Below are 21921 nucleotides of genomic sequence, written 5' to 3' on the forward strand. Positions count from 1 at the left end.
ATAAAGACACACTGAAGTCAAACTTGAAAGCATGTCATGTGACCCCAGCAACTGGGAAGCAACAGCCCATGACAAAGCAAGGTGGTGGCAGAGTTGTCATGTTGCCCTCAACCACTTTGAAGCAAGAAACAGCACCTTGTGTGAAAAACATGAATAGTGCAAACCAAGGACACAGCAGCCTGCATTGTTCATGGACAACTTTGTGTGTCCCACGTATAACTGTGTTTGCAATTCTCGCATTAGTCTGACCTTGCTGATATATGTTTGTTTACTGTGTTTTCTGAATCCTCATGTCAGCATGAACATGAGACTTCACTGTATCCCACTGTTGATGAGCTGTGGAGACTCCCTCCTCTATTCATGGAACCAGAAGGTCACTCTGTGTGGAGAAAGCCTCCCTGACTTCATCTCTGAGGGACTGGAGTGGGGAAGACACAGGTTCCACCCCCTTACAAAGAGGGTGGGTTTGGCAGGGTTGTCTTTCAGGAGATATATATGTAGTGCTTCACAGCTGTGGGGGTCATGTCAGGGCACAGAGCTCCTCCTAGCTCTGCACTGCACAAAAGAGCCAAGACAAGGACCATAAGAGCCATCGAGTCAAGCCCATTGTATATTATAAATATTGTGATAATTACCCTTGAGAACCTAAAAAATAAATGCAAATTTGTCAGCTTCCTTGCAGATGTAAGCAAGAAAGTACTGATGTTGGTTTGAAATCAAAAGTGTATTGAACTTATTTTTGTGGATACCTGAACGAGAGCAGACACTAAAGGAAGGTTAACTTTTTATTAGATTGTCTGGAACCCACAATATATTTGTAATGTAATTAAACACAATCCTAGCCACATTTTACGGGGCACTGGTAGGTGTTGAGTCTCACAGAATTCTTATTTCAGTGTGGGTGTTAGAGTGTTTAATAATGGCAGTGCAATACAAAGGATTTTTTGTGTGCAGCACAGAAAGGTGATAAAGCAGTTATGTGAACAACTAAACACACCATGCCACTAACAGACTGAGTATACTATGTTACTGTCTCTGTCCAGCCAGACCCACTAGATCTACATTAGTGCATTTTATGAGGATGCATAGAAGAGGAGAGTACATGGAGAGAAGTAATTTAATCTTTACATTGTGATATATTCAAATATTTAAATATACTAAACCCACCGTTTCAGGGGAAGCTTCCTCACCTGAAGATTAGAACGTTGGAATGTGAAAGCCATTTCACAGTCTATTCTAAGTAACATTTCTGAAGATTTCATCATCAGTAATCTCATTTAATAATCTTCCCCTTAATTCCCTTTTCAACAGAGCACAATAAAACTAAAAGCTCTATGGATTTCTGATTTACCAAGAACTGAAGGGTGCTTAATGTTGCTTCTATTTAATTTTATTTGTGAGCATCCCTGTGACACTTAGCACCATAGTACAGATGTATTATTATTTGTATTAGAGTAGCTATCGAGGCCCCAGGCAATAGAATACATAGAACAATTAAAAGACTTCATAAAGTAGCCCTTCCTGCATCACTGTCTTTTATAATGTCTTTCTCTAATGTTACCATTCACAGATAGCTGTGCCATTCAGTGTTTTCAGATCAAAGTGTGTCTTATATTGTTCAGTGTTGAAGGTGTAACTGACCATTCCTATTATTTTTAAATGTTAATTTCAATGTCCTTGATGTTCCATTTCCAGAGACCTGAAGAATTTAAGATATGCTTTCAAAACCATCTTTTTCAGTTTCAGATACATTTTGAGTATTCAAGTATATTCATGCGTGTCCTGTACCTCAGAGTTCAACTCCTTAAAACATGGAAACTGATTTGTTCCCTGGCTGCCTTCTTACATTACTGAACTGTGGGAAACCTGGGAAACCTTGCAGTCAATATAAGGTAAAAATTTAGATGGTGGAACTAACTGATGGACACTAGGGCCTTGTCTACACTACCGCGGTAAGTCACCTAAGTTACACTACTGCAACTATGTGAATAATGTAGCTGGAGTCGACGTGGCTTAGGTTGACTTACTGCGGTGTCTACTTACTTACTGAGAGGTTTCAGAGTAGCAGCCCTGTTAGTCTGTATTAGCAAAAAGAAAAGGAGTACTTGTGGCACCTTAGAGACTAACCAATTTATTTGAGCATAAGCACTTGTGAGCTATAGCTCACTCCGATGAAGTACTCCTTTTCTTTTTACTTACTGAGGTTATACCATTGATTTACCTTAATCTTCTTGTTCTGGTGGAGTACCAGTTGAGAGCACTCTGTGGTCAATTTAGTGGGTCTTCACTAGACCTGCTAAATTGACCCCCATTGCATTGATCGCAGAAATGTCGATCCCTGGTAAATGTAGACATGTCCCAAATGACTTGTGGCTGAGCCTTATGCAAAAATGCTTTTGATAGTGCCCTTTGCCATGTTTTGCTATGACTTTCCGGCACAGCAAACGAGGCTGCTGAGCTTGGGTTACTTTTATACACTTTACTACCTACTGTAGTCAACTAACTGAGATCAGTCAATCTATTAGACTTGTTAGCTGAGAAAATGATATATTAATGTCATCAGGAATTTGGAAAGGTGAAGCAGTACTTTGTAGTGCTCATGCAAACAGCAAATTTAAAGGGCCAAGAACCTTATATTTAAAAGTTAGAATTGTTGCTTGATATGATCTTACACTATTCATTATAAAGCACCTCAGACTGTTCAACCAAGGACTTTCTTGTTTGCTTGAGCATTGACACCTATTTCTAGCAAAGCAATGGACTCTCCAATGGATTTTCCATTGTTATAACTACCGAGATGATGTTTAATGTTTAAAACACTAATATAACTAATTAATACAAATATTTGAAAATTATTTTCAAATGTATTTACGCCTGCTGAAACAGCTGATCATGAGCTCACTAATCTCATTCCAGCCTGTTCCTAAAAGGACATTCTAATTATTAGTCAACAACCATCACAGTGTGCTGTTGGTTATACTTTCAATACAAGGAAGATTTTCTTTGTTGTATTAGCTATCTCCAGCATACTGTGTTTGTCATCACCAGTAAACAACATGTGCCAAACATGAAATATAAAAGTGTATTTAAATTGTACATTTTTCAGGATAGGGGTTTGGTCATTTGTGAGTTTTTATAAAGCATCCGAAACATTTTGGGTGTTATATTCAACCCAGACTACAAGAATAATATATATTTTATCTTGTGCTGCCAGCCAAAGTGGTCCACAGATTAAAAACATGTTAAAGAACCCCCATCTTTAAGGCAGTGGTGAATAATCAAAGACTAAAGTTACGAGTAGCTGTGGGCCTATTCTTCTATTCTTTGTATAAAATAATTGAATACAAAGCATATTAACCCCTCAATCACTCACCAGACAGCCCCGGCACTTTGTTTACATTCCAAGCAAAGAATTAGTCCAGATTGCTATCTAATTTTTCTATTTCAGTCACGACAACTTCTAGCATGTACATCCTGTGAGATCCTTGACAACTGAGATGTGATCCATTACCAGCACAGCATTCTATGACACACAGCCATAAAACATTACACCACCAACTGATGCAAATAAAAATAGTTGGTGGCCGTCTAAGTAGAGGCATGGATACTGAAAAATACTGATTGTGTTTTGTGGAACTTTTTAAATATATTTTTCAAAATGTTCTGCAAAACTTTTCCAGTTTCTCAACTAGAAACTGAATAGTGTTCAAAACCCAACGGGTTTTTTGATTTTCAGTTTTTCATAAATAAACCCCAGAAAATTTCACATGAAATTAACATTTTGCCCAACATTTAATTTTGCGCAAAAATTTCTGTCAAAAAAAAATTAAATGGAAACTTTTCAACCAGTTCCATTTCTCACCTCTTTCAAATCGTCCTTTGGGTCATTGTCGAGTAGAGTTAGGGGGGAAAAAAGTTGGCAAAGAGTAAATTTTGCCACAAATGCATTTTTCTGGGCATGAAACTACTCATGAATTCAGGTTTGATTCAGCAAGTAGTTTTGGCCAACTTTTTTTAGTCACAACTGTTTTGACTGTTATAAAATGTTTTGATTTTTCATTTTAAAACAATGTTTTGCTTTGGAATTTCGCCATATTTATGGGGGGGAGGGGGAAGGCTAAAATAAAATCACCATGAAAAACAAAAAAAATGAGTTTTTATTCCATTTCTGGTCTTTATTTCACTTTGGGTGTTTTTCAATCCAAAATTATATTTTTGTTTGGTTGGTTTGGTAAGAAACTGAAAGGAATCCCTTGTGGTTTGAAATTAATATTTTTTTCCTGTTTGACCCAAAAAAATCAATTATTCGTTCAGCTCTAATGTTGAAGAACATTGACTGAGGAAGTCCATGCTGCTGCTGCCTGTGCTGTCAGCTGTTCTTCCAATAAATGGGACACTGGTAAAAGGGCAGGGGGACTGATTTATGAAACCCTGATAACTAAGGCAGGAATGGATTGTGAAATGAGTGAGCCAAGTGAACTGTTTCCTTAATTTTGGACTGAATCAATTAAATTCCCCCTGTAAGGATTTAATACTCTGTGGTGAGGCCTGAGTATTTCTGGAGCACAGAATGAGGGAAACCTGAGAGATGATGGTGCTTGAAGACTTGAGAGGTGTAGTGTGTAAAAGCAAAGATACAACAGGAGGGAAGAGTGCCCTCTCATACGGTTCTTTTTCAAAATTCTGCCTTCCTGGTAGGATGAAATTTACTGAATTATACTGAGTTTTCACAAAAGATAATCCCTTCCTACAAGCAAGGGAGAACTTTAAAGAGGAGGAATGAGCAATGCTTTACTGAACATTAATAAATATAATGCTCAACTACAGTCGACACGAGATTTCTTTCTACAGATGTCAAAACTGAAAAAAAAGTTAAATGACTTGCTCAAGGTCATATAAGCATTTGGTGTCAGAATTAAAACACAGGAGTTCCTGGCTCCTGGACCTAGGCACACACCATGGTTACTGCAGATATATCCTGTTTTCTTGTGTGATATTATAGTAGTTCAGATCAGCTATGGCACTTGAGCTAATACCCCTATTTTAATCAGAAGGGGTCTGGAGGCAGGACATTTTCAGACTCTGAAATGGGTTCACCAGAGCTTGACTTTGTTGACCTTCAGGTTATGCTGTGAGACCTATCTGTTCTCCAAGGTTGCTTCTGGAAAAAAGGGGATGAGTTAGTGGGGCAGAGGTGTTGGCATTTGTTCCTAATGTTTAAAACTTCACAATAAGAATAATAAAATTTTACATGTGTCCACTGCACTAGATATATTTTAATAAAATAAAACAAATTAAGAAATATAAATGACCAACTAAAAAAAATCTAACGTAGCTCAGCTGTTCAGAAACATTTCCCTCCTTTCCCCAACACTCAAAAAATAGCTTATAAAATGAGCAGTTAAACTCACTTCATGTCTTAAAAAAAGTCTTCTGTTCAAAACCAAAAGGGAAGACAAGCGGATACTGTATAATGAAAAGGAAGCCTCTGCCTTGCCTGTACATAGCTAACGATCACTGTTACATGCCCACAAATTATTACCAGTTTACTTGGTATAGCTCCACTTCTATCCCTTCCTGTTTATTTTATTGTATTATACTACTACATATTTTTCTGTGGAAAGAATTGCCATTTAGTTTTGACATTTGAAGACCCTATTTTTGATGGCAGTTGTCTTACTGCAAATAACGTTGGTTGTCTTCAAATCTAAAACTCCATGTACCAAGGCTGTTCCAACCTGCAGAGTGTATGCTTAATTAGATCAATAAAAGTCTTTTAAGATGAAACAGTGAGAGATGGAAAGGTTGAAACATAGTTCCTAAGAATAACATTCTGACTCCTCACTGGGATTCTTAGTAATGTAGCATCACACCTACAATTTCTGATTGGTGTGGTGTTGGAGGTCTTCAACATAATCAGTGCCTACAATTCAACTGCAAAAACAGCTTTTAATATGCATTAGTATATACACTATATAGTTGATCTGTATTCCAAATATCCATACTCTTTATGCTTGATGGCAAGAAACGTACTCAGTTAGAACGTACCTACTGATCCATTCCTCTTTTCTGTTGTTGGAGTCCAGGAGAAAAAATCTACTTCATAATGTCTGCCTTCTCCACCCCTGGGCCTGAGAGGTACAGCACAGTCTGGTTGCTGGATTCTATTTCCACATCTGTTGCTGACTTGCTCTTTGACCTTGGGCATATCAGTTCACCTCTCTGCCTTACTTTCTCCCTTTGTGAAGTAGGAATAGTGATATTTACCTCGCTTTGAGATATATGGATGAAAAGCACTGTGTAAATGCTAAGTATTACGTATTATGTATATGATTACAAAAATTGAGTCCCTGTGTATTCTTGCATAAAAAATCACCAGGATTCCAAAAGTCAAAGGGACAAATGTATTATTGCAAATGAAACAGAATGGTGTACTGCATCAATAAATATTGTAGCTCTCAGGGGTGCATTTTAAAGGAAAAATTTTTGCAAGACAATACTTTTTTGCTTTTTTCTAATGATCAAACAGAGAAGGAAGGGTCTGCTTGGAATTACAATGTGTTATAGTACTAGGGTAATGTTTTAACACCTAACATAGTATTGCATCCTTAGAAATTTCAGAAAATAATTCCCTAAATTCTACAGTGTCTGCTGTTTTAAAGTACTGCAGAGAGGGAAGCTCAAATTGTTATGGCTGTTAACTGCAATGCCAGGGCTCTCCGAGGAGTATTTCTTGCACAGATGGTTAACTCTGCTTTGTAATGAAGAAATTAAAAATCTTGTTCTCATCAGTGTAATCTAAAGTCCAAATTTTAAATAGGTCAAGAATGTTCAGTTATTTCAACTCTCTTTCCAGTAAAGATGTAATGCAAAGTTTAAATGACAAGCCAGCTGCTGTCTTTTCCCCGTAGAAACAGATGAAGGCAAAAGCAAACTATGCAGCAGATCGCCACAATGGCACTGTTCTCATCTTTCCTGGGTATCTCTGACAGTGGCCACTTAGACTGAGTAATGCAGCATTGAGGAATAGAAAATCCATCTCTGGCAGTCTGTAATACAGCCACAGTTATTACACGAGGTAGAGCACTATACAATCGGCTAAGTGCATTATGGGTTTTTCCAACTTCTTCTGAAGCATCATTTGTTGACCACTGAGAAAGCAGGATAAACATCTTCATAGACCAGTGGTGTGAACTAATTCAGAAAATATGTTCCTATGTATTCCAATTCCAATGCTCTTCTAAGCTCTTTTTCTTCCAGCTCTACAATCTATTATCTTTAGGGATGTTTCTTTCTGTTTAGCCGCAGGAACAAATCTCCCCATAAAATATCTCAGTCTGTGATACACTGTCTGCCACTGAAAAGAGCCCCATTCATGCAGGCTGCTGTTCATTACAGAGCTTCCATCAGAACAAATAGTTCCATTTTGGAAGATGTGTCTCAGAAAATGTTCATATGTGCCTTATTCAATTTCTTCTGATGCTGTTATAAATTGCACAGTAGTCCTTATGATCTGCAGATGAAATACTGGAAGAAAGTTTTACTCTGCTAGGTCACAGTTTTTGCCATGTTGTTCTGTATAGTAAGGGGAACAATTTCTCAGTATTGTGTTAATTTCTCAGTGCTAATTGTTGAGATTTTTTTTTGTCTTGAATTTCTTCCTGCTATACCTCCAAATTCAACTCTAAAACTCTGAGATTATGGCTCCAATGTATCTTCAGTTATGACAGATTCACTAGGTACAAACTCCTATAGCCTGAAAACAGGGGTCAGTGCTATACTCAAGCAAAACTTTGAGCAATTTTGTTCAAGTAAACCAGGGGTCTCAAAGTCAATTTACCTTAGGGCCAGTGCTAGTCCTCAAATCCTCTCAGCGGGCCAATAATGTCACCCATGCCACCCAGAACCCAGACCCCCAAAACTCCGCCCCCACCTGCGTAAGGCTCTGGGAGGGAGTTTGGGTGGGGGAGGAGATCTGGGGTGTAGGCTCTGGGAGGGAGTTTGGGTGCTGGGTGCAGGCTCTGGGCTGGGGGTGGGGGTGCAGGAGGAGGGCGTGGGGTTTCAAGCTCTGGGAGGGAGTTTGGGTGTTGGAGGGGGTGTGGGAAAGGGAGGAGTTCAGGTGCTGGGAGGGAGTTTGGGGGCAGTAGGGGATGTGGGAAGGGGAGGAGTTCAGGTGCTGGGAGGGAGTTTGGGGGCAGTAGGGGGTATGTGGGGAGGGGGGGAGGGTGCAGGCTCTGGGAGGAAGTTGGGGGTGTGTAGGAAAGGGGTGGGGGTGTAGGTTCTGGGAGGGGGTCGGGGAGTGCTGCACTGCCAGTTTTGAGAGGGGGGCCCGGGCAGTTTTAAATCACCCAGGGGACACGCAGGACGGGGGGAGTGCCCTGGGGCAGCAGGTGGGGCCAAGGGAGAGAGACAGCCCCAAAATTGCTGGAGCCGTGTGGGCCACATTGGGAGGTTCTTGGCCAGCAGATGGCCAGCAGGCTGGGACTTTGAGACCTCTGAAGTAAACTTTATTGGATCAGGTCCAAAAACTGATGCATTCTTTCTGATACACACATATATCAGATTCCTCATATGTTAGCACCTGTGTCAAAATCTTGGTCTTGCGGAAGGTAATGGGAGATTTGTCACTTACTTCAATGGAGACAGGATTTTGCCACTGTTGTTTGTGCATGTGTTAGGGTTTGGGGGAAAGCATTATGCTCATGTTATGTATAATGTTCCTTTCCTCTTTCCTGTACCTCAGCTTACCTCTCTGCCGGCACAGACCAGAGTTTAGTCTTTTCAGGACTTTGATATATATCTTTATATATTATACAGAGTCAAATCTCTAATGGAAGGAGTGACACAATCTCTAAAGGAAAACATGCGCTAAACCTCTATATGTGCCTAACTATACAACAGTTTATTTATACCACTTGAAACAACTATGACTATTGTCAATAACTTCTCTTGTTTACAAACAACATTTTCAGGGAGTATCCCCAAGTTTTAGTACATGTTATCAGAAGTTCAAAGGCAAAATATAATTCTTTACATGTGTAATACCAACAGTCCCTGGTCGTTGGCAGGCGGGATCGAACCTGGGACCTCTGAAGCTTAGTACATGTGCTAAAGTCACGTGGCTCTTAGCTAAGGCTGTAGCAGACTCATTCATCTCTAGGTAGTCTAGGTCTAGAAGGGGGACAGAGCACCACACCCAGTAGGCATGGGTTAAACACGTGCTCACATACACTCTCCTACGGCTCTTCTCTGGGTCCTTTCTTCTTAGTCTCTGTGGAATAGTGTTCAAACTCTCTGTAGGGCATGCCAGCTCCTTAAAGTTGAGAAACAAGTTCCACAGTCTTCTTCAAACTCCACTTGACTCTTTGCAACAACAGCCTGCAGCAAATTGTAGTTCTCTTCTTCCCACCAGGATGAGAGAGCCTGTAGTGTATAATCCAGCAAAAACTGGTGAAGTCCCTGAAACCAATCCTTACAGCATACCCTGTTGGTCCTTGTGCTGTTCCACCACTGAGGCTTCCACTTATTCTGCTTATGAAAACTGCCCCCTTCCCTTGAGTTCCTATTGATTCCACTCTCAAAGAGTGGCCCTGGATGTGTCCTGCCAGGCTGCTTGTCTACAGTGCAAGACACAAGTTTTGAACAACTAATGAGTATGCCTAGTGCCTCTCATACCCAGTTCCTGGCTGGTCCATCCAGCAGAGTCACCCCATCCAGCTCTGGCAAACCTATAAGTACAGAGTCTCCAAACCAAAAGATAAGAAACTATGTATGCTCCCCACAGTTCCTTCCCTTATTTACACCACCAAATTCTGCAGTGCAAACACGTGAGTTACATACACAGAACAGCTGAATATGTATGGTTTTTATACATGCATAGCCAGAGCTGCGAGAATTATACCTGCAGTTATAAGAGAGTTGAACATTTTAGCAGCTTTCCAAATATATCTTGAGTTGCCTATTTGTGAGAGTAAAATGTTTTATAGCTGTTTTGCTATTAAATCTCAAGACAAACTTTATTTCACATAATTGAATTGCAACCCCTTAACAAAATAAAACATTCCCTTTTCATAACTCTGTTCACGGTGTTCTTTGCTGGTAAATTTTACACACAGCAATTATTTGGGTAGAAAAAAATCCATTAGGATGTCTAATGATGCAAGACTATCTAGATACCGATACCCCCAAGAGTAATATAGCACTGTAAGAAAGCAGGAGCTGTGTTTAATAGCCTTCTGAAATACACTAGAGAACTCATTGTTGAGAGAGCTAGAAAGCTGAAAATGAAGGCTTTGAAAAGCAGAAAGAAGTGACTCATTGTTATGAAATAGAGAACAACAATGATATTTTTTTCTGAAGGATCGAGAAACAAATTTGCAAAAAAACTTGCACATTATGCTCAAGAGCTGTTTCTTTCATGTGTCTGTAGGAAAATGTAAGAAATGACCTGAATATATTATGTTACGGGGTCAAAGGCAGGGATTAAGATGTTACGTTGCTTTTGGTTCCCCTTCCCTTTGACTGTGCATTCTTCTCTGAAAGGGAACAATGCTACTGTGGGGGGAGTTAATTAGTGTTGTTCATTTCAGCATTCCCATCTGGATTTCTGTTTCAAAACCTACCAAGCTTTCAGGGATTGAGCTGAGTGGGAACCTGTTTTCCCATCCTTTGAAAATTTAAGATTTCATAATATTTCCTATTTGGCCAACATGGAGATCATTTGAATTTTTTCACAAAAATGAAACAGCTGTCCCCCACCCAAGGATACTCACCTGGGATGTGAGAGATACGCATTGCAGCCCAGCTCTGCCTGATTCAGCACAGAGAGTCAAATCTGAGTCTCCTCCATCCCAGGTGAGTGCCAAACAACCAAGCTATAGAATCAGTCTCTCTCTGCCCTAATGTATATTTAATTATTGATACCAAATGGAACAGCTCCAACAGGAGAGACTGAGAGAGACCAATATCTCCATTGTTAAGATATTTACCTTATTCTTTGATTCAGACAGAGAAGGGTCTTGAAGCTGAGTCTGTCACATCCCAGATAAGTACTTTAACCACTGAACTGACTCTCCCTCTCTCTCTCTTTAGCCCCTGCCTCCAAAAGTCCATCCTGAACCTTTGCCAACAAAAGTTTTGTGAAAACTGATACATTCCTGCAGAAAGCTTTGTTTTCAACAAATTGGCATTTTCCGATGAAGAACTGTTTTGTCAAAAAATTCCTAACCAGCTCTGTTCACGAGATTATATGCATGGGGGATACTGTCTTCCCTGGTTCTACTCTTTTTTTTTTGCCTTCATATGCCCAAAGCATACCACATTCATGGAGCCTCACAAATGAGGGGAACATTTGAACTGGAGAGCTGTTGTATCAACCAGGCAAGATATGAACAAGCTTCAACAGGACTTTATTTTCAAAGTGGAAACCTCTTTACCAAGCTGCTGCTGCACCCTCTGTAGCTTTCTCCCAGCCTCTCAACTCCTCCTCCCTCCTTCCTGTTTCCTGTCCTTTTAGATTCCCAACAGCCAGTGCTCTCAATTCTAATAATTACAAGCAACATCTAAACACCACATTCCCTCCTCTCTTAAGAAATTCTCCCAATTAAAATAAACATTACTGTTCTAACCACAGGAACAAATATGAAACAAGACACTATACTGTTGGCAGAAATATTACACTGAAAACACTGTAGATACTACATAACATAATCTCTAGTCCAGAAATGTGGTCATCTGGGTCTGACAGGTCGTCTCTCAAGTTCCGGTTTCAGTGCAATGTCTTGTTGTGTTGGTACTACGGTGAAGTCATCCAATGCAGACTGCTTGTTGGCATAATCTCCTCTCGGTGCATAGGCAGGTGCAAGATAAGAAGCATTCCATACCCGCCCATCAGAAAGTCAATAGATGTAAGGTCCCTTCTTCTCTATGATTTTAAGAGGAGCTGTGAATTTATGGTCCCTGTTGCGTAAAATTCCAGGTTTTCGTATTCTAACGAAGGAATCACACTCAAACTTTGGTTCCTTAGCACCCTGCCACTTGTCTGTGAAAGCCTTAGACTTTGCTTGGTTCTGTTCAGCTGATTTTTTCACATCATCCTTGTTTGGGGCATCAGGTCGTGCCTTTAACAATCCAGCAATGTTCAGTTTAGTATTCATCTGTTTCCCAGTATGCATGCAAGAAATCAGTAGTGAAGGGTATCCACAATTGCCCTTCCAGTTTAGCCGTTTGCAAACTCTCTTTCAAACTTCTGTTAAACCGTTCAATTTCCCCATTGAACTGAGGGTAATATAGGGATGACCTTCAGTGTAAAATGTTCCTCTCTGCATTTTGGTTTCCAGGCTTATATTCCAGTTCATGATTGAACGAGTAGTCTTACAGACCATCAAGCAATATGGTATTCTGCTCTTCCCAGTCCTTTCGTGGTGAGCAACATCATCAAAGGGCTGTGGTCTGTGCGCAACTCGAATGTGCGGCCCCACAGGTATATTCTTCATTTTTCAGTAGCCCAGACACAAGCAAGAGCTTCTTTTTTGACTGTAGAATATTTTCTCTCAGCATTACTTAGTGTCCTTGAAGCAAATGCAACAGTCCTCTCAGTGTTGTCCTCATGCAGTTGTGTGAGAACTGCCCCAAGTCCATAATCAGGAGCATCAGTAGTTACAATTGTGGGCAACGCAAGACTGAATAGTGCAAGTACTGGACTATGTACAATCAAGTCTTTCACCGTTTCAAAATTAGCTTGTGCATCCGTTGTCCACACTAAGATTGAACTTCTCCGTAGTAATTCCCGTAACAGTTCAATGACAGAAGCATAACTGGGAATGAATTTTGCATACCAGGAGGTAAGACCCAAGAAGGAACGTAAGGTTTGCAAATCTGTTGGAGGAGGAGCATTTGAAATTGCCAGGATATGATCTGGATCAGGTTTTCATCCAGCCTGTGAAATTGTATACCCCAGAAAGGAGAGTTCAGTTTGTCTAAATTTGCATTTGGACCTATTGAGCTGGAGGCCTGCTGTGCTGATGCAGTTCAGTACAGACTGCAGATTATTGTCATGCTCCTCAGAAGTATTTCCAAACACGATAATATCACCCAGATAGCACTGAACTCCATGTTGATTCTTCAGAATCAATGACATTTTTTGAAATGCACTTGGGGCAGATGCGAGACCGTATGGAACACGTTTAAAATGAAATAGTCCCTCAGAGTAGAAAACATCTTTGCTCCGTGGAGTTCTGCAAATACTTCTTCTATGTGAGGAAGAGGATGGCTGTCAATCACAATAGCTTTATTTGGCTCCCTTAAGTCCACACAAAGGCGAAAGCCTCCACCCTTCTTCTGCGTCACTACTATAGGTGAAACCCATTCCGAGGAGTTGCTCTCTTCAGTAATGTCCTTTTGAACAAGTTTTCTAAGTTCCTCTGAAACAGCTTCCCTGACTGAAAATGGTAAGCACCGTAACTTCTGTCGTACAGGCATCACATTATTCCACATTTTAACTTTATGCAGAAACCCATAAGCACAGCCGAGTTTCTCCTCAACCTGGTGTTGGGTCCCAGCTGAAACTGGTGTGTGTACTGCAAGAGTGCTTTGCTGAGGAAGATCAATTCGTCCATTAACTACCCTGAGAATTAAAGCAGCCAATAAATCTCTGCCAATGATAGGAGTGCCTTTGTGGACAATGTAGAACTCTGCAGTTACACAGCAATCACCAAAAGTAACTATTACTGGCAGGCAGCCATGTACTGGAATATGGCTTTCAAATAGCACACCAAGTGAAGTTTGGTTTCAGTAAGAGGCACATCTTTAAAGTAATGCAGATAGATGGAATCAGGTAGTATAGATACTGCTGAGCCAGTGTCCAACATTAGCTGAATAGAGTATGGTTTGCCTGGGGGTATGGTGGAAACGTTTACAGTGCACTTTATCGGTTCTGGAATATGTGTAGTAGTGATTTTGTCCACGCTCAGCACAGTAACATCTGGTATTGTAACTGCATGCACCTGTTGATTGAACTGGCTACTGCGACATACTTTCGCAAAATGTCCACTGGCTGGGAGAGAGCTAAGAGGGTGCAGCAGCAGCTTGGTAAAGAGGTTTCCACTTTGAAAATTATTTTCAAAGTGGAAACCTCTTTACCAAGCTGCTGCTGCACCCTCTGTAGCTCTCTCCCAGCCTCTCAACTCCTCCCCCTCCTTCCTGTCCTTTCAGACTCCCAACAGCCAGTGCTCCTAATTCTAATAATTACAAGCAACATCTAAACACCACAAGAGCTACAAGGAACTATGCTGACTTCTAGCAGTTAAATCTTTGCAGTTAAAGGTTGGGTCATTGTGATCAGACACTCCAAGAAAACAATACAGACTTGGGCCCTGACCCAGAAAGCATATAAGGTTATGATTTAACTTTAAGCATAACTGCTGACTGCAGTGAAAGGACTTGATTCAGTGGGGGCCTTTCCAAAAACAAGGTGAGGGCTGCACTGGATGATAAATGAACTCTACTATTGCTTTGTTTTTTTTAAACCTATGCAATAAATATGGCTTTATAAAAATTTTAAAGGATCTCATTCAATTTTCTTGAAATCAATAATAATTCCTATAGGAAGTCTTTGCAAGAAGGTGAAATAAGTAAAGGTTATTACTTTCTAGTCATTCTTTTTTTTTTTTTTTTTTACTTTCATGTCAGAAGTGAACTTTGCAAAAATTAACTCGTCTGTCTACATATGTACTATATAATTATATCAATTCATTTACTCTTAATATTTGGAAAAAATGTCTTCCTTTGGAATGCTTTTTGAGAGCAGGTATCCTATACAGACCGGCTGGCTGAAATTTCCCCTAAAAGTTGGTTATTTGACAGCAGTCTACTTCAGAGTTTCTTCTATCTTCCAGCACCTTGTACCAGCACCTTCATCAGAGACAGGATTCTGAACTACATTGAATACCACTTTTGATACAATATGGCAATTCTTGTATTCCTAAAAGCTATGAATTACACACTCTGCTTGGGTGACTACCCATGCTCAGTGTTTAATGCAGGCCAGATGGGCCAATTAACCCATTAGGCAGCTGATTAAGGAGGCTCAGCTAGGCAGGAATAGCTGAGGAACTGAAAGCAGAAGAGGCTGTTAGGGAAAGGCAGACACTCCCAGGAGAGAGGGAGGAGTGAATGGAGATTACAGCCCCATTCTGGGAAGCGGGAGGAGGCTTTTGAAAACTAGGAGGCCTAGGAAGAAAAGGGGAATCAGTAGTAGGAAACAGCCCAGGGATAGAGCAGTGAGGCCAGAGAGAGAAGGCCCAGATTGCTGAGAACCTGGGCTGGAACCTGGAGAATAGGGTGGGCTCAGGTTCCCATAACACTCACTGGGTGAGTGGCACAGAGCTAGTGAGCAGGAAGACTGACTAGGACTATTGAGGAGCTAAACCTTCCCCAGACGGGGGGAACGTGGGCAGTGACACGGCTGGTGGGCCAAACCACAAAGAGGATACTGTGGTTCCTGAGGCTACAAGAGGGGCTGCGGGTGGACAGTAGAGAGAGAGAGTGATGGTGTGCAAACTGCAGACAGGGAGGGTGTCAGCCTCGAGCTAGTCCCCAGAGTACCAAGAGGGGGTACCAGTTCAGGGGTGAGTGTGTGCCCCATGACACACTCAAGCACTCTCTCTCATCTGTTGGCAAAATGTTCCTCTATTTGACTTCTGAAATAGAATATTCCATTACTTAATTAACCTCTGCAGGTGTTGGTAAAAGCATAAATGAGCTGTAGTGCAGGCCAAGATGTCTGTTTGTGATTAATATTCATTGTAATTTTAGACTTTTGTTTGTGAACCAACCACTGCTCCTAATCCTCCAATGAACTAAATCTGTTTTGCATTACTCCTCCAGAACTGTTGTGATAACTGGGCCTACAAATTTACTCTACTTATGAGCTGAATTGTAAAAGGTATATGAAGGTTCATATGATGTTACACAGCTTTCTATCAGTTGTCGATAGACAGTAAGTCATTTTCAATAATGAATGTTATAAATGGGTGCAAGAGAACCAGACACATTAAATTAGTTCAAACGAAAAAGGCCACTTCAATATGATTCAAGGACTATATTGAAATTATGCTCAGAAAAAAACAGAATATGTGGAACCAGACATTAATAACAAAATTGATGTGTCTGATTTTAGGGCCTAATTGGTGGATGAAATAACGAGGGGACCTTTTTGGGTCCTTAAAAAGAGAGACTTTGGGGAAAAAATAAGGAAGAACAGACAGAAGCTGCTGAAGCAAGCAAGCAAGCAAGCTGCCACCCCTTGGGACCCTGAGTCTTTGTCATCCTGATCCTGAGATGTCCTGACCAGACTAGTCCAGAGCGAGGGATCCAGATGACATCACCACCCCACCCAGCTGAATCCCAAACACCACCTGAGATAAAATGGAATTGGAGTTTAATAGCAGCAGCAGCAACAGCTCCAGCCCATTTCAACTAATTCCTTCTCTTTTATCCAAAAGTGCAGGTATACCCATCTTTAATACCGTTTGGCAGTCTTAGTCAAGGGTTTTTTCCTTCTAAAAATGGTTTTCAGCTAAAGAGAACAAGAAATGTTGTTAAAATGAAACCCTTATGTAATACTCTTACATTTCAAATGCTTTCACTGTATTTCCTCTTTACCTTTAATAACAGATTAGAAGGATTTCTAATGGTGTTTGCCATTGTACTAAAGCACGCTGAGACCTCTGTATGCTAAACCTTAGACTTTAACACTGTTTAATGTTGGGCAGTGATTGAATAAATGGGGCCAAACGAGTCAAAGGTGTTAACATAATCCAATCTAAATTTATACAGCTGAACTAATGTAGTGCTGCATACACACCATCACTAGCTCTGCTGCAGGACACCTGGGCAGGGGGAAGGAGCTGTAGCAGGGGTGGCATTATGTTCCTAGAATTCTCAATTACCGGAATGGCCCCTGGAGGCTACGGGCAGCCAGCCTAATGTTAGCATCACCTTTTGGTATTGGATTGGTTGTCTACAGATGAGACCTACAAATATGCACATTGTGCATGTCCAGCTTCTGCTCCCCTTACTAAATCAGTCCCATCACACTTCCAGATGTCTTCCCTGAAGTATCAGGCCTTTTAATATTTACAAATAGTCACATTTAGGTCAAATAAATAAAAGGAAAATAGGAGCCATAAAACCATACTTTAACAAGAGATGTGCTCAGCCAAGGCATCAAAAGCTACCTTGATTTTCCCAGGACTGAGGCAAACATTTGCACCAGTATGAATGTATCATCTGTGTAACCATAAGCTGAAGCTATAATCAACTCAAATTAGGAACTATACTTTCCGGACAATATTATATTTGAGCTCATAAAAGGGATTGATGACTAAGCTGTGTGTGTTCATGGTAAGGAAATATATGGCATTATATAAAATGGAATAAGGCACAGACAGAAAATCTGTGCAAGTCCAACCTGCATCTCACAACCAAAAATAGTATCCCTGAGGTCTGGGATACCGTTAATACATATTATTCTGATAATGGCTAAATTGCAGTTGTACATCATCCTGAGCATTAAATAACTGGAGATCAAGTTCAATGAGTAGTGTTCAATGGCAGCATTAGCTGCTAAATGGGACAAGTATAGGTAGCCAGAAAAACCTGATTCAGTTGCTCCCTGCCATTAAATAAATAGGGGAAAGATGCTCATGTTCATTTTGTAGCCATATTAGTAGACGTTAAGCCACCACTTAAAATGATTAAAATACATCTATAAAGAAAAGATGCCTTTTCATTTCAGCTTCCAATCAGATCTGAAGGGGGGGGGGGAGTGCCATTAGCTGAAAGACGCAGATCCTTGAAGAAGTTGATGTCATAGAATCATAGAATAGAATCATAGTTTCATTCCCATCACAGCTCTAGGTCATTCTCCATACATACTGAAAACATGATGGATGGATCCAGATGATTTTTATTTTGGATTAAGCAAGACAAAGAACAAAAGCAAAGTCTCCACAAGAGGGTGTACTATGTGTATCTCCTGTGTTAAGACTGATGCCTCTGCTTATGTGCAGAGATCTTTGGTATATATAAGTTTAGAACACAGAAAAGAACATACTGTTGTAGCTCCATATGCTACAGTACCCGTCCTCCGCTGGCTCACAGTAAGATGGAGTATACCCAGGAGTCAGTATGTTACAACTCCATTCAGCACCTTTCAAAGGACATAGTCCAACTGGGTTCCAAGCCACACAGGCCTTCAAGCTAGCTGTCCTGCCACCTACTGTACAATTGAGCTAGTCAGACATTTAAAATGCCAATTCAGAAAACCTGGAGTGTTTCACAAAAACAAAAAGAGAAGGAGGACTTGTGGCACCTTAGAGACTAACCAATTTATTTGAGCATGAGCTTTCGTGAGCTACAGCTCACTTCATCAGATGCATACCGTGGAAACTGCAGCAGACTTTATATATACACAGAGAATATGAAACAATACCTCCTCCCACCCCACTGTCCTGCTGGTAATAGCTTATCTAAAGTGATCAACAGGTGGGCCATTTCCAGCACAAATCCAGGTTTTCTCACCCTCCACCCCCCCACACACAAACTCACTCTCCTGCTGGTAATAGCCCATCCAAAGAGACAACTCTCTACACAATGTGCATGATAATCAAGGTGGGCCATTTCCTGCACAAATCCAGGATTTGTGCTGGAAATGGCCCATCTTGATTATCATGCACATTGTAGGGAGAGTGGTCACTTTGGATGAGCTATTACCAGTAGGACAGTGAGTTTGTGTGTGTGGTTTTTGGAGGGGGGTGAGGGGGTGAGAGAACCTGGATTTGTGCAGGTTGTCTTTTTTCACCAGACAAGACTATATATATACACACACACACACACACACTATAAGTTTTAAACAAACAATTTAATACTGTACACAGCGATGATGATTATGAAGAATTGGTTGAGGTAGTGAAGTCAGAGGGTGGAAGCAGGTGGGATATTTCCCAGGGGATGCCTTTCTGCTAAATGATGAACTAGCTTTTAGCTGAGCCCTCAAGTGTTAACCCATTGTTGTTAATGTAGCCTCACGCTCTACAAGGCAGCGCAAATGGAGGGAGGGGAGACAGCATGGCAGACAGAGATACACACCCTGTGTGAGAGAGAGAGTGAGAGAGAGAGATGTGCATTGCCCCTTTAAGTATGCTGACTAGGGTGACCAGATGTCCCGATTTTATAGGGACAGTCCCAATATTTGGGGCTTTTTCTTACATAGGCTCCTATTCTCTCCTTCCCCCCTGCCACCCTCTGTCCCGATTTTTCACACTTGCTGTCTGGGCACCCTAAGGCTGACCCCACTATAAGTAAACTTTCTTTTTGAGTAGATCAGCAAGTTGAGATAGCAGCTGTGGCCACCAGGAAGCTCCCTCCATCCTGAGCCGTCATTTGTCTCCCCTCACCCCATGGAGATGGGGTAAGTGGGGTGCAGGACCAGGGAGGAGGGGGACACCCTGACATTAGCCCCCTTTTCTCCCCCCCCACTCGCACAGCAAGCAGAAGGCTCCAGAGAGCAGCTCCAAGGCAGAGGGCAGGAGCAGCACATGGCAGTGGAGGGAGGGACAGCTGAACTGCCGGAACTGATAGCCTGCTGGGCAGCTGCCGCACAGGGAACTTAGGGGAGCGGGGAGCTGATGGGGGGCTGCCAGTCCACCCTGGTTCCAAGCCCCCATCAGCTAGCTCCAACAGGCTGCTCTTCCTGCAAGCAGAGGACAAAGCAGGCAGCTACCAAAGACGTTATAAGGGAGCATTGCAGAATTTTAAATGAGCATGTTCCCTAATTGATCAACAACGTAACAATGAAACAAGGTTAACCGGGAAGACTTTAAGTGAGGAGTTACCGTAATATGCTAGTCCAGATGAGCATATTCCTCTCACTGGTGGCAGGGCAAGGTAACTCTCAGTCCTGGGTAGCCAAGCACTGTCTCAAACCTATATTACAATTTTTGCAGTTAGTCCAATCACCATAACATATCTACCTTGCAGCTAATTGTCTAGGCAATTACATTTTCATTATGCCGTAATACACTCCAAATTTCCAGCATAGAAAAGGTCACCACAATTTTGACCTGCTTTTATGTAGGTTATATTCCACAATCCGCCTTTTTCATTGTTGTTTTCCTTTTTATAATGGTTTATCTACGTATCCTTTCTTGTGATTTCCATTGCAATCTATAATCAGGGCTCTGAGGTGGCACCAATAATTTTCTCTTTCAGGTGCTTGGCTGGTTCTTGCTCACATGCTCAGGGTCTAACTGATCACCATGTGTAGGGTCAAGAAGAAAATTTCCCCAAGTCAGATGGGGGGATTTTTACCTTGTTCTGCAGCATGTGGGCGATCTGAGTATATCTCACTTAATCATTTCCCTGCCATTGCAGGAGCCTTGGGCAAGGGTGCACTTGGTCCCTCTTACAGTCCTTGCTTACAGACAGCCCCCCAACCTGAAGCAAATACTCACCAGCAACCACACAACAGAATCACTAACCCAGGAACCTATCCTTGCAACAAAGCTCATTGCCAACTGTGTCCACATATCTATTCAGGGGACACCATCATAGGGCCTAATCACATCAGCCACACTATCAGAGGCTCGTTCACCTGCACATCCACCAATGTGATATATGCCATCATGTGCCAGCAATGCCCCTCTGCCATGTACATTGGCCAAACTGGATGGTCTCTATGTAAAAGAATAAATGGACATAAATCAGACGTCAAGAATTATAACATTCAAAAACCAGTCGGAGAACACTTCAATCTCTTTGGTCACTTGATTACAGACCTAAAAGTGGCAATTCTTCAACAAAAAAAACTTCAAAACCAGACTCCAAAGAGAGACTGCTGAATTGGAATTAATTTGCAAACTGGATACAATTAACTTAGGCTTGAATAAAGACTGGGAGTGGTTGTGTCATTACACAAAGTAAAACTATTTCCCCATGTTTATTTCCCCCCCTACTGTTCCTCACACGTTCTTGTCAACTGCTGGAAATGGCCCACCTTGATTATCACAACAAAAAATTCTGCCCCCACACTTACAAAATAAGTTGCGACCTATAGACTAACCCCTTTCCTCCTCACCGTAATAAGTCCTCTCTGAAACCGGCTGTGGGGAAGGTGAAAAAAACCCATTCCACCTCCTAGGCCAATGTGGTGGTGAGGGAAATATTCCTTCCCAGCCCCCCTAGAAAGAAGCAACTAGCAAAATGGCCACAGCAAGTCCTAACCAAACCTGGTATTTGACACCTCAAGAGGAGGAATGATGGGTGCTGCTTTGCCTGATTTTAAAATGGTCAGTGACAGAGAATGCACCAGGACCTTTGGCAAATTATTCCAATAGTTAATTATATTCACTGTTAAAATATTTACACCTTATTTCTAGTCTGAATTGTCTAGCTTCAACTTCCAGCCATCAGATTGTGTTATATCTTTTTCTGCTAGATTGAAGAACAGGTTATTATATATTATTTCTCTATGTAGGTACCTATAGACTGTAATAAAGTTACCCTTAACATTCTTATTGTTAAACTAAATGGACTCAAGGAGCTCAAGCTATCACTATAAGGCATGTTTTCTAATCCTTTAATAATTTTCTTGGTACTTCTCTGAACTCTCTCCAATTTAATCAAAATCCTTTTTGAATTGTGGATATCAGAACTAATTGGACATTATATTCCAACAGCAATCAACCAGTGCCAAATACAGAAGTAAAATAACCTCTTAACTCCTACTCAAAATTCCCCTGTTTAGGCAGCCAAGGATTGCATCACCCTTTTTGTCCACAGCATTGCACTGAAAGCTCATGTTCAGCTGATTATCCACCATGACCCCCAAATCTTTTTCAAGGTCACTGCACCCCAGAATAC

The 21921-nt window shown here is 41.2% G+C and overlaps 1 long non-coding RNA gene across 1 annotated transcript in view; it reads right to left on the bottom strand.

Annotated features, from left to right (window-relative positions):
• Nucleotides 1-21921, bottom strand: part of LOC142071769 (uncharacterized) — a 248325-nt gene that overhangs the window by 51234 nt on the left and 175170 nt on the right. The window lies entirely within an intron of this gene.

Source organism: Caretta caretta, chromosome 4, assembly GCF_965140235.1.
Source record: "Caretta caretta isolate rCarCar2 chromosome 4, rCarCar1.hap1, whole genome shotgun sequence".
NCBI lineage: Eukaryota > Metazoa > Chordata > Testudines > Cheloniidae > Caretta > Caretta caretta.